The sequence below is a fragment of the Myotis yumanensis genome, unplaced genomic scaffold, assembly GCF_028538775.1.
Source record: "Myotis yumanensis isolate MYYU_CA2020_CCGP unplaced genomic scaffold, mMyoYum1.0.hap1 SCAF_11, whole genome shotgun sequence".
NCBI classification, from domain to species: domain Eukaryota; kingdom Metazoa; phylum Chordata; class Mammalia; order Chiroptera; family Vespertilionidae; genus Myotis; species Myotis yumanensis.
In genome coordinates this window covers 60,399,559-60,410,829 of record NW_027223762.1, presented here as the reverse complement: position 1 = coordinate 60,410,829, position 11,271 = coordinate 60,399,559, and the positions used below count along the sequence as shown (strand labels likewise).

General features: G+C 48.2%; 2 pseudogenes; one reads left to right on the top strand and one right to left on the bottom strand.

The window, feature by feature from the left end:
• Positions 1–2,542: 2,542 nt before the first annotated feature.
• Positions 2,543–3,436, top strand: LOC139019291 (pre-mRNA-splicing factor 38A pseudogene; annotated as a pseudogene).
• Positions 3,437–9,369: 5,933 nt separating this feature from the next.
• LOC139019290 (F-box only protein 31 pseudogene) lies at positions 9,370–10,661 on the bottom strand (annotated as a pseudogene).
• Between the last annotated feature and the right edge of the window lie 610 nt (positions 10,662–11,271).

Sequence of the window (11,271 nt, the reverse complement as noted above, 5' to 3'; positions counted from 1 at the left end):
CTGCTCTGAACCTGACCAGAGGCTGAGGAGCAGGCACCTAGGGATTGGGCTTGAAAACTCAAGTTAATACATTTTGCATCTTAATCTGAGGATATGGTCATTGATTTTAGAGAGAGAGAAAGGGAGACAAAAAAATTGAAACATCAAAATGAGAGGAGACATTGATCAGTTGCCTCCCTTATGAGCCCCGAGCAGGTATGGATTCCTCAACCGAGGTATAGCCCCTTACCAAGATTGAACCCTCAATTTTTTCTGAGGGTCCGGGGAGTAAATTAAATGATGCTCCAACCAACTGAACCATCTGGCCAGGGCAGCACCTTAATTCTTAATGTTTCCTTCAAGTCAGTGAATTAGTATGACTCGGGATTTGAGGAGTGTTTATTTGCATGTGGGCGTGTTGGTTGTATGTGTGAATTTGCTACCCCTTTCGGTGTTTCTGATGTGTGTGTGTGTGTGTGTGTGTGTGTGTCCTCTTTGTGTCCTTTTTATGTTTCCACGTATGTTGGTTCTGGTGTGTTTATTTGTGTCTGTTGTGTTTGTGGGATTGCCCTGTTGCACTGTCTGGGTGGCCGAGTGTGTTCTTATCTGTGTGTTTGTGTGTGCGTTCCCCTCAAGTTGTTACCTGTGTCTACAGTGTTGGTCTCCGTGAGCCTGGCCATAAGCCCTGCACCTGAGTGCCCATCTTAGGCGGGGGTGTTCCGTGTGTTTCTGTGCCTGAGGTGTCTGTGTGTTTCCCTTTGAGACTGTGCACCCTGGCCACAGGCAGCTGCATAGGCAATCTGCCAAGGGGTGATGGAGAAGACAATGTGTTCTTCCCTGCCCCTGCCCACCACAGGCTGAGCCACACCTGTCCCTGCTCTTCCAACCCTCCGGTGTCCCCTTGGGGGTACCATCTCTCACCACAGGAATTGGTGTGAGTGCCCGGCAGCATGCCCTCTGGTCAGATCCAGTCGCTGGCCACCTGGGAGGCTGCACAGGGTGACGTTGGCAGCAGAAGGGGCTCTTGGAACATCTGCATAAGGCACTGATCAGAACAGGGGCCCTGCCAGCCCACTTGGAGGTGAAACAATTTGATAGTCGCCAGCAGGCTGGTGTGCCTTAGTCCCTCTCAAATGGATTTTTGTGGGAGGAGCCATCCTGGACCTCTGAGAAGGTCCTAGACAAATTTGGGGGCTGGGACTTTAAAAGCAAGTGAGTATTAACAGGACACCTCACGAATCATTATATCTTTTTCTGTCTCCCTCTCTTTTTTTTTTCAAATTGAATTAACTGGGGAGACCGTCAGTTAATAAAACCATACAGGTTTTAAAATAAAATAGATAAATCAAATAAATGAATAAGAATCATTGTGTGGAACCCCATTCACACACAGACTAAAGTTACAGGTTTGGCAAGTGTACATGTCAGTGGCAGAAATAGAATATTTGGGACTACTTATTATGTATAAGAAATAATTATAAGAAACATTACTCATGCTCTATTACCCATAATTGTTTGTTCTGATTTAAGAAAGCACATTCTAACCTGGCTGGGAGTTACATGCGGGACCTGGGAGCTCACCGGAAATGCTGCCATCCTCCCCATGTGGGAGCTGCCCACTATCATGGAAAGATTAACAACCTTGTTGAGGAAAGGAAACAATGGAGTCCCGGATTCCCCCTGCCCTTTGCAACCCCCCAGCCCACACTGCCCACATTGCCTGTAATCTGTGACCATTATACCCATCCTTACTCCTTTTGCCCACTTCCCCATGGAAACTTTGTCCTTGTTCCCTGTACAGCCTGCTGGCTTATGGGAGAGTGGGTACAGAGCAGAACTTCCTGTGTGACCTGCTGCTCTCCCATACCACCGGCATTATTGGAATAAATGCTCATATATGATTTCACCCTGTCTGTGCTTTCTTGGCTCAAGTAGGACAGGCAGCCTGGACCCCTCGGTTGTCTGGTTTCATATGTACATTTCAAGGAAACATTATGAACACGCAGTGTACCATCATCTCAATGCATACTGCGAGATCAAAGGATAAAGTCTCCTTCTGTTCACATTTATTCCTCCCCTCCCCTTTTCTCCCTTTTCTTTTGACTTCACCCCAACACTAACCCCTACCCCACTCACCAGTTCCATAACTGCACCCAAAATCAACACAGGGATGAGGTCTTTCCAAGGACTGTAAACAAAGCCTGGGAGCGATACAGGCAATGGGTGAGAAACTCAACCTCATAAAATGTAAGAGAAATCTGGTTCTGCACAAAGACACACGCTGCTGGGGTGGGGAAATGCTGGTGCTATGTGAGTAGGTTATAGATCAGCAGGACTCACCTGGGGTGGGGTCACGGTGGGGGAGAAGGGAGGAGCAGAGTATGTGCCTTTGAGAGGAGATAAATAAGAAGGAGGACACTGCGAACTCATTCAAGCCCTGGTCCCATAGCTCTGTGGCTAGAGGGTCATCCAGATAGGTCCATGTTGTGGGTCCGATCCTCAGTCAGGGCATATCCAAGAAGCCGCTAATGAAGGCACGCAATAAGGACAACAGGCTCTAAAAATGGTGAACCTCATAGTGACGGAGGATCAGAGCATCCATGGCACCTCCCTCCATATCAGGTGAAGATCATTCGGACTCGAATCTATGAGTCCTGCACTGGAGAGAGGAGTCCTTTGGACTGACCCCCAGACTTGTGGTCCATAAAGTCATGGCATTAAGGTTTGTGGGTAGTGTCTCCCTTTCTGTGATTGACCTTGAAACGGCTTCAGATTCAGGCGGAGAAGGACATCATTGTTGAGTTTATAAGAAATGAAGACTTCCGTTTGCCTGCATGTTGGGAGCACTTTCCATGAGGCTGACAGGCAATGCAATTGATTCCTAAAAGTACTTGGAGCCTCTGGCAATGTCAACAGAATAATTAGGAGCCAGAACTGAAATGCAAAGTTTGAACTGATGCATGTAGATGAGTTCATTGATAAACTTCTTCAAAGTGAGAGTCCGTGATGTCATTCTGGCCTGGCAACGGAAACACTATGTGCTCGAGGGAGCTGAGCAATTGCAGCTAGTGCTCTGGACCAGGACATGGATGATGTCAAGTCCACTGAACAGCAGGAAGAAAAGGATGTGAGGTTGGAGAGGATACCATCACTCCATCACCGGGGGAGAAGCTACCGGAACTTGGACTAGCCCCATCGCTCTCCCAGCCTGCGGTACAGAAGAAGTGGGTACTGGGATCCCAGTAGGCAGAGACCCAGTCTCAAAAGAAGGAACCCTTCCCCTCGTGTCCCAGAGAGGTATCAGTGTAGGAGTCTAAGAAGTCACCACTGCAGGTCCTGAGATAGACCACACACCTCCTGCTCCAAGTCCCCAGGTCATCACCATAGTCACAGATGCAGGTGCCACTCAAATCGATCTAAGAAGGCCCACAGGAAGAGCCACAGAGGGAAGGAGTAATGGGCCGAGGTGGGGTTTAGTTCGACTGGCCTCCTGCAGATGTGAAGTCATCTCTCTCTGTGGAAGGATTGACATCTTCTCCTGAGGCAGCCTTGAGAATACTTTAGGGTTTTCTGTTGTTGTTGTTATTGTTTTAACCTAAAAGATTCTCCATATGTTTTTCTTTTTAAATAAAAGAGGTTTTGAGTTTTGTGTCTCTTTTTGAGAACCACACAATAGCCCACCCACTGGGAAGCAAATAGCCAGCAGATGTGTCCACACGCAGGTCATTCACACTGCAACATGGCCAACCTGACAACATGCTCAGCGAGAGAAGCCAGGCTCAAACCCACAACACGTGACTCAGGGTCTCCTGGGTGGTGGGCCTGCCTTGCAGAGTCTCTCCATGGCTCCTAGTCCCCAGAATGGGGCCGTGTTCTTGTCCTGCCAGATGAACCCCACTCCCATTTCCCATCTTCTCTACGCCTGCGGTTTTCAAGTGACATGACAGAGGCCCTATGGAGCAGCCTCAGGTCTTTTAAAGCAATTCAGTCACCTGTTCTCCCTGAGTGCACCTTCGGTCAGAGACCGCGCACCTCCACGTAGGGAAATGCCAACTTAACTGCAGGTGCACCATGTGAAAGGTTCCAGATTTTCCTCTCACCCCAGGTCTCAGTCTTAACAGTGCTTCTCAATGACTGAGACACAGGTGTCCCTGTGCTTGTAACTGTCACAGCCTCATTCATAACTTCGCATACTGTTCTGAGGCTAAGGAGGGGAGGCTTTATTTTTAATTAAATCAAAGTGGGAAATTATCCCAAAAATGCAAAAACAGAGACTCAAACAATTATAGTGGGGCTCAGGGGTGTGTGTGGGATGGCTGTAGGCAGGACTTCCCAAAGATGAACCGATCCGGGGAACCAAAGAATCAGGAGGCGCCCCCAGATACAGAAGGAGGTGCAGCTGCAGTGGGTCAGGTGACTTGGGGATGGGGAAGAGCAGCCTGGAGAGACCTCTGGGTGGAGACAGAAGAGCCCTGGCCAGCTCCTCTCAGGCAGACACAGAACCCAAATTCCTACCAGGGCCTTTTCTCAGGTTCTGCTTTGCCAACCCCTGGAAAGGACAGACCATGTCCCAAAGGCAGTGGGAATATCCTAGGCAAAGACAGAGAAGAATGAGTAAGGGTGGGCTGTGCAGGCAGATGACCTATCTCAGCGCAGTGGGGGGGGGGGGGGAGTTCCCTTTTACTGTTAACTAGAGGCCGAGTGCACATGAAATCATGTACAAGTAGCTCGCTTCCTCCAGCCTCAGCTGGCCACCCCGCCCATTGCTGCTCTTAGCTCTCCAAGGCTAGTAGCTCTTGCCCTTCCCTGCCCACCACGAGAGCTGCTTCCCATTTGGTCGTGACGCCATTACAGCATTATGACCACAGGCCTTTTATGATATAGATCCTCATATTTGGATATTTTTCTATGATTTTCACAGAGAAGGTAGGGGATGGGTAGGGAAAGAGAGAGAAACATTGATGTGAGAGAGACACATCAACTGCATGCTTCCACCATGTACCCCAATGGGGGCCAGGGATCCAACCTGCAACCCAGGTACATGCCCAAGACTTGGAATCTAACGCACCCCCTTCAGGTGTGTGGGATGATGCTCTTACCATTGTGCACACTGGCCACGTCTGGGTGGATGTTTACGTATTAAGGACAGATCAGGGTCATTTTCTCTTAGCAGTTTTATAAATATCTACCACCTCCTTTAGTCTCTAAACTTGAAGACACCCCAACCCACCAGAGGCTCACTTGGCTCAGCAGCCAGCAACCCTCCTGCTGGGCAGATAATCAGCCTGTGCAGAGGTCGCCCACTCCCTCCCTGGGCAGCTCAATGGTGGAAGCACTTATTATAGGTAATAGTTTGCACCTTCCTTGATCATAAATTTTCTTGGAGGAAATGCCAACTCCTAGTCAGATCCCACAGTCACCCCTGCAGCAGAGCTTAGTCCATTTCACACTAACCATGGGACTGAGTGGCCACCAGCCTGGGTTTGGACTAGAGAGAGCCTCAGATCCACACAAAAGGACCCAGCACCAGCTCTGCTGGCAACTGCTCTGGGCTTTTGCCTGCACACACCCACCTGCCCAGCTGCCACCATGGCTCCCAGCCTTGACACCTGAGAGCAATCTGGCTCCTCAACCACCTGAATCTAAAATAGCCCCACCTCAACACCTGGCTGGAGGGTGCAGAGTCCACAGGGGCTCGTCCAGGTCCAGAGCTTCTCCTGGTCACTTCGGTTTTAGTTTCAGGGAGCACACTGACGTCATCATTCCTCGTGGATGGTTGTGTAGCTCACCCCAGTTCCGCACCAGTTACACTGACAGCAGCACCTCCCCTGTGTCACCTCAGTCATGTCCTGCTCTGCCCTCATGAGAACCCTGGCTTCTGGTCACCACGGGGCCCCTGGGCTGTGCTGGTGTTCACATCTGTGTGGACTGATTGGGTGAATAAGTTAAACATACTGACTTTAGAGACTGAGAAAAATGGGGAGAGAGGGTGAAAGATCAATTTGTTGTTCCACTAATTTTTTAAAATATGTTTTATTGATTTTTTACAGAGAGGAAGGAAGGGAGATAGAGAGTTAGAAGCATCGATGAGAGAGAAACATCAATCAGCTGCCTCCTGCACATCTCCCACTGGGGATGTGCCTGCAACCCAGGTACATGCCCTTGACCGGAATCGAACCTGGGACCTTTCAGTCCGCAGGCCGACGCTCTATCCACTGAGCCAAACCGGTTTCGGAGAATTTTATACATTCTTTGGTTGAATCTTGTTATTGTCCTGACCTGGGATGGAACATGCAACGTTGGCATTACTAAGATGAGTCTCTGACCCACTGTGCTATCCATGCATGGCCACATATATCTGGGATTTTAAGTAAAATAACCCACTAATGTACTGGAAAATGGAGAGATACAAGAATCTCCATGATAATAGGTAATGGTGTATGGCAAGAATAGGATTCATTGGGTTTTATATGTGTTTCCTTTATATGGATACCAGTGGCCCAGTGCACAAAATTTGTGCAAATTAAAAGGGAATTAATTGGAGGAAATATTTTAAAAATACATTTTATTGATTTTTTACAGAGAGGAAGGGAGAGAGATAGAGAGTTAGAAACATCGATGAGAGAGAAACATCGATCAGCTGCCTCCTGCACATCTCCCACTGGGGATGTGCCCGCAACCCAGGTACATGCCCTTGACCGGAATCAAACCTGGGACCTTTCAGTCCACAGGCTGAGGCTCTATCCACCGAGCCAAACCGGTTTCGGCAAAGAGGAGGAAATATTTTAATATTGCTATTTGCCCTTTCTCTATAATAGATGTGTCAGAGATGAAAGAAAATTAGTAAAATGTATATGAAAAATATTCCTCCTGTCAGAGTCTGGGGTGCACTGCAGGACCCAGAGTCAAGTGCCCGTCCACCCGTGGCACCTCAAAATTGCTTGAGACCCAGACCCATCTTGTCCCACTCCCATTGGACAAGATCCAGACCTGGCTGGCCCAACCTTCTTCTGTTAAGCCCAACTGGGTGGGGGGGGGGCATAACATGGGGTCCCGTGTCTAGCCCTTCTGCAGGGGGCACAGTCTGAGGTCCCCTGTCAAGCCCCACTGGGTCGGGGGCACAACCTCAGGTCCCTGCCCCGGCCAGATGCCATGCAGCCTCAAGTTCCTGCTGATTGCTTGTTAAGGCTCATTACAGAACATGGCCTCCACTGTGGGCGCAGCCATCTCTGTGACGGTGTGACAGTCCATTTGTATATTCTCTCTTTATTGGGGAGGATATTTCAAATAACTGATTACAAAGGTGGAATATGTCCTTGCAGCAGTTATTCCATATGCCGAGGAAGAAGCACTGAGGAGGGCAGGAGGAAGTTGGGTTCAGGGATGCAGGCATGTATGGAACCACCAAAAGTGAATGTTTCAAAAAATTTACAGTTAAATCAATTGTACTTAAACAAACTTTTAGTAATGTATAAAACTTGCCACGTCCCAATTATTTTACTCTGTAATTATGAAAGGTCTTGTCTTGAGCATATTTGCTGCTACTGTATCAGTATGTTGGAAATAAAATATATGATGTTCTACTGAAATATCTTATCATGTCCATGTTCAGTGCTATCATTTTAGCAGTTTGACTCTGATGATGATGAGAACATTTACAGCAGGGAAGATGGCAAGTACTACAAACCTAGACTTCACTTAATGTATTATTGAATGCTTAGACTTAAAAAGAGTGATGGGCAATGTAAGAAATGCAGATTAAACCTGTGTTAATATGGTACCAGTTTATTTCAATTGTACATAAGATAAAAATTGAGAAAAACAATTTTGCTTCCAGTATTCAAAACCAATAGTTCCATATGGCAAAGAAGTCACTTGAGTCATTGAGGAATGAGTGAAATTCAAACATATGTGTTAGATGCAGCTCTGCCCTCCTATTGGTTAAAATAGTAAACCCATTTAAAAATATGTAAACCATTCTGAACAGACAGAATGACCAAAATACAATGTAACTGCAATGCTTTATGTGTTCGTGCAATTATATAGTTTTTCATAGATTGACCTGTACGGTTTCCACCAATGAGATCGCTTCATTCGATGTGGACAAGACAGTGTGTTGACATCTAAGGTCTATAACAGATGGCACGTGAAAAACGAGAAAACTCATGAGCGGTCCTTAACAGATGGCACGCGAAACACGAGAAAGCTCGTGAGCTGTACAAAAGGTGTTAAAAGCAGCAAGAGGAAAACAGTCAGTTACTTACAAGGGAGTAACCATAGGACTGTCAGCTGATTTCTCAACAGAAACTATGAAGGCCAGAAGGAAGTGGCCAGAAATATTCCAAGTGATGAATACCAAGAACCTACAACCAACTTTATTTTACCCAGCAAAGCTATCATTCAGAATTGAAGGTCAGATAAAGAGCTTCACAGATAAGAAAAAGCTAAAGGAGTTCATCACCACCAAACCAGTACTATATGAAATGCTGAAAGGTATCCTTTAAGAAGAGGAAGGAGAAAAAGGTAAAGATACAAATTATGAACAACAAATACACATCTATCAACAAGTGAATCTAAAAATCAAGTGAATAAATAATCTGATGAACAGAATAAACTGGTGAATATAATAGAGTTAGGAGCATAGAAAGGGAGTGGACTGACTATTCTCAGGGGGAAAGCGGTGTGGTGGTGCAGGAAGAGAATGGATGAAAATCATACACCTATGGATGAGGACAGTGGGAAAGAGAGGTAAGGGCAGAGGGTGGGGTGGGAACTGGGTGGAGGGGAGCTATTTGGGGAAAAAAGAGGAACAACTGTAATAATCCTGAACAATAAAGATTTAATTAAAAACATAAAATAAAATGTACAATTCAGTGGTTTTTATTATATTCAGAGTTGTACAATCTAACAATTACCACTATCTACCTTTAGGCTCTTTCCTTTTTCTTTCTTTCTTTTTAAAAGGACATGCTCAGCCCTAGCTGGTTTGGCTCAGTGGATAGAGCCTGGACCTGTGGATGGGAAGACCTAAGACCATGGGAAAACACATATTGTTTTTGTGATTAATCACTATGCTTTAATTATGTTCAACTGGTAACAATGAAATTGGGGGTGGCCACAACATGAGGAACTGTATTAAAGGGTCGCGGCATTAGGAAGGTTGAGACCACTGGTCTAAGGTTTATTTCTACCTCCGTTGCTGGCTCATACCCAGCCTGGCCCAGGTCCCGGCTTGGGCAGGAGGCAAACAACTGATGTGTTTCTTTCACATGGATTATTTCTGTCTTTCCCTCTCTCCCCCACTCTCTCTAAACATCAATGGGAAAATATCCTCGGGTGAGGATTTAAAAAACAAACAAAGGTGGGTAACCTGGTCAGAAGGCCAAATCTTCAAAGTGCATGGAAGCTGCTCATCACAGGGTGTCTGGACTGAATGTTCGAGAGCAGCTCCAGGAAGGCCTGCGGGGATGGCGCCTCCACATTCTGGAAGGTGTTCTGGACTCTGCCAAGCAGGATGAAGTATTTCTCCTCCAGCGAGATGAACCCGAGGTGGTTCTCATTGAACAGGATGATGACTCCAGGGAGGCGCATGAGGTTGTGGAAGCCACTTAAGATAACATTGTGCACGCCATAGAAACACATCCTGCAGGTTCGGGGGTAGTTCTGGTCTCTTGAGCTCACGCTCACAGGCAGAACAAACGGAGCAGGCTGCTCCTCCGAAGCTGCAGCCCTGGACTCCCCGATGCTGGGCTGGGCAGGGCTCTGCCAGCCATGGCCCTGGCTTTCCTCAGTCCCGTCTTCTTGCTGCTGCTGCTTCTGGATCACCTGCTCTTCAATCTCCCGGATCACGCGGGAGAGCTCATTGAAGTTGCAGAAGATCTGGCCATCTCGCTCCTGAGGTGGATCTCAAACGTCCAGATTAACCCTCCCCTGATCTCGGTGACCCTGGCATACTTCCCATGGAAGCTGAGTATGGCAACCTTCTTTGGTCTGAAGCTCTCGTCTTTGAATTGGAAGAGGCCTGGCCTGATGAGGTCGCCCGGGTGGCTTGGCGGGAGGTAGAGGCGGCAGTAGGTCACCCAGTCATACTGCTGTCTGTCCTCCCGCACCAGCTCCAGCCCCCGTTCTCTCCTAATCTGCGGTGGTAAATCCATTCGGTGGTCTCTTTGGATCCATTGGATGCTGAACCTGTCCTTCTGAATCTGCAGGTGGCGGCTGTGGGAAAAGCTGTAGAAGTCATCCAGGTACTCCAGCGTGGCTGATTTTCTTTCTGTCAGGCGAATTCTAAAGGAGGGCTTGAATTGCATTGGGTCATCCACATGGGTGTTATGGGAAGGCCTGCTCGTCCCACCAGTAATGCATAAGCCATCTACCACTACATTCAGCAGTGTTCCATAGTCTTTATCTAGCTGCCACAATCCCAAAATGTTTCTGTATGGGTGGCACAGCTTCGCATAGACTTCTCGATAAGACATACCGATCATCTTCAGGTTCTGCAAGGTTTCACAAACACCATACTCTTCACGGCAGCGCCGTCTCCAGATGCTGTCGGTGTGCAGGATGTGGTGGAATTTAGTGCAGGCCTGGGCCAGGCTGGGCTGGTCAGTGCCCAGGAGCAAGGCGAAGATTTTCACTAGCATCTCCACTGGCAGGTCCTGCAGCGAGCAGTACGGGGGCGGCATGGGGCTCGAGATTCCTCCACTCCCCGCACAGCACCGCCCTTCCGTGTCCGCCTCGAGGTGCTTTTTTGCCAGTGCTGGCTTGCCCTAGGCCGCTGCCGTCTCAGCTGGGCCCTGGCAATCCTGTTGACACTCCTTGCCCTTGGCCTCTGCCCTCTCAGCTGGGCCCTGACACTCCTGATGACACCGACATTCCAGCAAAGAGCCCACTTCGCAGAGGCAAGCGCACTCCTCCATGCCTCCACGCGTAACAGCCACCACAGTGAGGGCAGCCACCCCTCAGCAGGGTTTTAAGCTGGCTGGGCCCGCCCTAGAGTCCAACCACGCCCTCTAGTGCCTAGCCACGCCCTCTCAGAGAGGAGCCAATTGTAGGACTTTAAACCCATACCAGTTAACAGTTGCCTCCCTTTCCCAGTGCCCCACCCTGTCCTCCCACCCTAACCCCAGGCAGTCACTAATCTGCTTTCTGTAGGGAGGTGCCACCAGGGAAATGCCTATGGGGGGGTTATGGGGGAGACATTTCCCAGAAATGCAGTAAAAAATAAACACAACTGTGGTACATCTACACAATGGAATACTACACTGCGGTAAAAAAAGAAGGAATTCTTGCCAT